Source organism: Notamacropus eugenii, chromosome 4, assembly GCF_028372415.1.
Source record: "Notamacropus eugenii isolate mMacEug1 chromosome 4, mMacEug1.pri_v2, whole genome shotgun sequence".
NCBI lineage: Eukaryota > Metazoa > Chordata > Mammalia > Diprotodontia > Macropodidae > Notamacropus > Notamacropus eugenii.
Window position 1 is genome coordinate 375,714,789 of NC_092875.1, and position 6,026 is coordinate 375,720,814.

Below are 6,026 nucleotides of genomic sequence, written 5' to 3' on the forward strand. Positions count from 1 at the left end.
ACTGAAGACCTTGTATGAAAATCATCATGCAATGCCGAGCCATGAAATGTTTCTGGGCAGAGGATTAACATCGTAATGGAAATGGCAAAATTATGGGAGATGCTGAAATCTAAGATATGATCACCACAATGACGTGGAGGAAAATGATGGTAGTTAAGAGAGGTTAACCACAAGCAATGAAGTTTGAGTGGATATAAACACATATAATGATATCACCAAGTATGAAGTCAGTGGTTGAGTTGGAGAGAAATATTACAAGTGAAGTATTGAAATACTTTAAAAAGTTAGTTTGTGAGGACATAGTGAAGCATATCTAATGAATCTTAAAGAAAGAGGAGTCACAGAGTAATTGTCTCAAAAGAACTGCTATCTGGAATTGATAGAGGTCAAAGGAGCAAGAAATATGACAACACCTTCCAGATTCAAAGTCACAAGACACATGAGAGAAGGAACAAATGATACTGGAAATGGTGACCAGATTTTCAGAGAGTTCTAGTTCTCTCTAACTGCAAGATAATGAAAAGTTGATAAAAAGAAAATCCGCTCTGCTTTCTTGGAACTGAATTGGTTAGCCTGATCCCTAAACTACATTTTTTCCCACATCAGACACTTTGAACACCCTCTGCATCCTTAGCTTTTATCTGAGCATCTCCATCTAATGACTGTAAAAGCAATCTAATACTGTCATTAGCTTTGTTCCTGCTTTTTCTCACTGTAGGAATCAGGAGTCTGATTCTGTCCCATAGAATACTTCAGTCTAATCTAGGACAGTGACTATACAGAGAAATAATACAGGTGAACAATGGGAAGATAGATGCATATTAGGATTTAGAGGATCCTAGATCCCCTAAAAGCATCCCAGTAAAGCTCTAAAATACAACAAAAAGAACAATAATAAAGAAAACCAAAGAAACATCTATAAGCTTTACCATCCAGGCTTCTGTTGTTGTTCAATCATTCCAGTCATGTCTTTGTGACTGCTTCTGGGGTTTTCTTGGCAATGATAAAAAATCGTTTACATTTCCTACTACAGCTCATTTTACAGATGAGGAAACTGTGGGCAAGCAAGGTTAAGTGACTAGTCCAGGGTCACATATTTATTAAGTGACTGAGGTTGGATTTAAATGCAGGTACTCCAGATTCTAGGCCCAAAATTCCATCCACTGCATAACTTGACTGCCCACCATCAAATTTAGGATTATATAAAAAGACTTCCAGAATCATGGAATACTCTTAGCAGAGACAAGTCAGAGTAGGAAAAAGGCAAGGCACACCTATAGACAATTTTCAAAGCAGGACACAGGGCCAGACGAGAACCGAAGGTAAGGCCTTGATAGCTCATACCCCATCATTCACAGTTTCCATAAGACTGCAGAGCCAAACCAGAACTCAGGTAATCCATGCCTGACCCAGTGTACAAAAATCCTCTACTCAACCCAAAGCCCAGGGAACCCACATAGAAGCAATAGAGGAAAGCATAGCAAGAACAGGGGCCAGGACAGCATCTGAAAAACAAGACACCTGGGGTCATACAAGAAAATTTGCTACCAACTCAAACAACAAAATCTGGTTTGGGCTTGTGAGGATCACCACAAGCAAAGGAGTCAGCTCCCAGTTCAGAATTGTGTAAAACAGAAACAGAAGGGGTCAAGGCCAAAACTTAACTGAGCCACCAGGAGAATAAACCAAAACTAAAATATTCTGCCCACAAGGATCACTACAATACTTGAAAGAAATGGAAATATTAGCGTTTTGAAATATTAAAGGAAATAACAACCAGAAACAAAAGAATTTCAAAGGAAATTCATAGATTAGAACAGATGATAGTGTCTTAGCCAAGGATTAAACTCCTTGAAAATTAGAAGGAGCCAAAGAGAAATTAATAACTCTAGATGAGAAGAAACTTTCAAAGAAAATACAGTTATTGTATATATGTAGAGGGCAAGAAGTTCAGAAACAAATTGAAGATTCCTCATATTAAAATTTTATGAGAAAAATTTCAAGGAGAGAAAATATAAAAATCATGACAATTTTTAAGATCACAACCAAATTTTTAAACTTAAATATCATGCACACACGCACACACACGCGCACACACACACACAAACACAATCTCATGGATCTATTGAAACCTGAGAGCAAAGTGAAAATACAAGAAATCCACAGTCACTTCCTGAAATGAAAAATTTCCAGCACCATCATAACCCAAATCCAAAGTATCCAGATTAAAGAAAAAATAATTACATCTGAATCAGACAAAGGAAGATGAAGCATACTCATATACACATAAGACCCATACAATGTCTGGTGTGGAAGTAGATTATAATTAATAGGAAAAGAGAAGAAGGAAAACACAATTTAAACTGGAAGGGTAGGTTAGATGAGTAACTAATAACAAGAACAACAAATTTCACCATTGTACATCATACTGTGAAAGTGAGATGAAAATGAAACAATGATAAAATAATATAATACAGGACATTTGGAACCTTTCTATTGTTGTTCTACCTGGAAAATATATATATATATATATTTGTATGTGTGTGTGTATATATATATATATATAGCAGTGAACTCTCTGACCCTAAAATAATGGATATTTGTTATTTATTTTTAGCATAATTACAAGCTGTTTTTCAGACTTGCAAGATAAAATCACAGCACAAAAAATACATGACTGCGTTTTTATTTACATTTCCATAACTGTCCCTAATCTTCACTTTGTCCCAACCATTAGTCAATAGAATTGGATCTCAAAATGGAAATCATATTACAGATAAAATTTTTCCCATTTCCCACTTTAGTAACATAACAATTTAGTTCCTGAAAAACAATTCATAAAATTTCATCGAAGACTAGATGCCACAGGGTATTAAAATACAAGTGTCTTACAAAATTACTATATAAAGGGTAACAATTTTCTTAAATGGAAAAGAGCTCATGAAAATTTGAGCACCTTGGGTTTCCTTTCAAACAAAATTCTTCGAAATCACAGAAGTAAATCAATATTGACTAGGACATTGAATTAACCTTGTACAGAGCAAGTGTTAAGTCAATATTTTTGGTTGCTATTTATTTTAATTATTTTAATTTTACCCTCATGATATTCCTGTGAGGTAGATACAGTGAATATTCTTTTATTCAGAGACTTGATCTCCTCATTCCTAGACCAGTGTTCTGTGCCCTATATCACATTGGGCTTGGAATAGAATGAATGTTCTGAGGATTAAACAAAATAATATATGTAGAAACACTTTGAAGATGTAAGTGAGGAAAAACAAAAACACTACAAATATAAGAAATGATGAGATTTCATATGAAATCATTTGAGTGTTGAATCATATCCCAGGATATGTTTTTTTTTGCACATCTATTTATTTATCACTTAATGTACATGCAATTATTTCAGTGCTCTAGCCATTGCTGTTTCCTTATGTTTATACATCAAGCTCTGCCACTAGCCATTATACCATTACTAACCACTCCACACCATAATGGTATCCCATTCCACTAAGCCTCTGTAACACTTCTTTTCCATATCATTCCTTTAGTACAGAAGTATTTGTGTAAATCATTAATCATTTACTTATTTTCTTACATTATTATTTAACTTTCCTTCTTTTATTTCCTTTTCTCTGTATTTTCTCTCTCTCTCTCTCTCTCTCTCTCTCTCTCTCTCTTTGGTGTGTGTGTGTGTGTGTGTGTGTGTGTGTGTGTGTGTGTGTGTGTGTGTGTGTGTGTGTTTCTCCTAGGCTAGAGGAGCAGTGTATACCCATAAAACTATTTCTAGTAAGTGACTGGCACAGGAGCTTTGATTTATCCTGTTTCCCATAGGTTCTCCCCATCCTAGGCACTGTTGCTGGCACACCTCCAAAGATTCCTCTTATTGATACCACAGACTTAGTGGAGATACTAGAGTGTTTTGGCTCTATTGTAGTTCAGAACTCTTGAGTTCAAGTAAGCTATCGGACTTGGGTTTTTGGAAGCAGGGATTCCAAAAGTGTTCCACCATTCATGATTTATTTAACATTTTTATCTTGACTTACTTAACTTTTCATGTATATTGAGTACCAAGACAACCAGGTACTATTAAATTAAGGCCACCAAATCTGGTGACCTTGACCTTCACCATTTCTTGTTCCTCTATGTGACCTGGCCTTATTGTAATTGCTGTTGGGCTCTCTATCTCCCTATTAAGAAGACTAGGCTATCTAGGGCTCCACTTCTCCCTCTCCCTCTATTTTATCCCTGAAAAACTATTCTATTTTTGGCTTTAATCTAAGAAGTTCTGCCCTGCAGAGAGGGAGAAAGTAACAATATGTACTCACAATAAAAACATGAATCAAGAATGAATCAAACAATTTTCATTCTCACACAGCAGAGTAATGCTAAGTACTAAAGAATTATAGAATGTTTATCATCTAATGATAGGTTAATATGCAAAATTTCTTGGAACCTTCACAAAAGAGCTATTCATTGGCTCTTTTACTTACATCTTCCCTATGTATGACCTGATTAATACCTAGTGCTTTCTGGTATTTTCTCAATCTCTTAGCTTGCCTGTTACTATTTCTGTCACTGTTTTTACTGAAACTCTTACAGCAGCCAAAGCCCTACTTACTGGATGCCCAGGAAGGGTTGGGGAAAATGTCAGAAAACTTTTGAGATCTCACAAAGTTTCACAACAAAGGAAAGAAGAGGAAAAAGTTAAGGCAGCCCCTTGAAAGACAAAGGCTAGGCTAGAAAGACGTGAGGTTTCCAAAGAGGAATTGTAGAATATCCCTCCACTAGTCCTAGCTTGAGGGGCTAGGAATTATTCTTTCAGATATATACATGGAAGCCAAAATTGTGGAGTATAGGCAAGGATTCTCCTTAGTTCTCCCCCAAACTTCTCCAAATAACTTTAAATAATTTCTGTAAACAAATCCTAGAGTGGCATCACCCAAAAAAGACAGAAGAAAACAATTTTCCAGACGAAGACAACTCAGGAGGTCTGCAGAAAAGGTCTATTCTACCAGAATGAGAGAGAAGCACAGTCCAGCAGAGGATGCACAAGTGCAGACTGGTCCCCAGCAAATAAGGAACAGGCATTGAGGCAACTTAATCAGTGGCAGCAGTGGTAGTTTCAAGACCTCTAAGCAAACAGATGGTAAGGGGATTAGACAACAGGTCAGAAGGAGATTTATTGGAGTCTCTTTGCTGGGCCCAGGAGCAGGATTCTTTTGCATTGCTTATATTTGGCTTGGTCATAGTTCTAGATCTTAGTCCCAGTGAGAGAAGGGATACTACCAGAGCAGAGCTTGAGGTAATAGGGGAGCCAGGACACTGATTATACTTTCAGTGTTGAAAAGAGTGCATAAGATAACTCACAATCAAGTGTACAGTACAGGAGAAAAGCAAACACACCTCTCCCCTGATCATACCATCTTGAAAGAGTTAAAAATTAACAGATCCTCAGAATTACCTCTGAAAAGAGCTGCACAAAAAACCTGAGACTTGGGATGGTGTCCCTCCACTTGGGAAGCAGATCATCGTGTAAGTATGGAGTTAAAAGTCAAGACATAGCCTGGAAATTGCAAACAACAAAAAAAAAATTCTAACCATAAAAAGTTACTATGGTGACAAGGAAGATCAAAACATAGTGAGAAGACAACAAAGTAAAAATTAATATTAGACCATGGAAGAAGTCAAAGGATTTTGAAATAAGGTAAGAGAGATAGAAGAAAAATTGGGAAGGGAAATTAGAGTGACACAAGGAAATCATGAAAAAAGTGTCAGCATTATCATACAGGAGGCACATACACACACATACACACACACACACACACACACACACACATTGACTAATGAAGAAAATAATGCCTCAAAAAAAAAAAACACAGAATAGATCAAAATGATAAAAGAGGTACAAAAATTCAAATGAAGGGTGCCTTGAAAAGCATAATTGGCCAAATGGGGGACAAAAGATATACAAAAGAGAACTCCTTAAAATGTAGAATTGTTCAAGTGGAAAAGGAGATACAAAA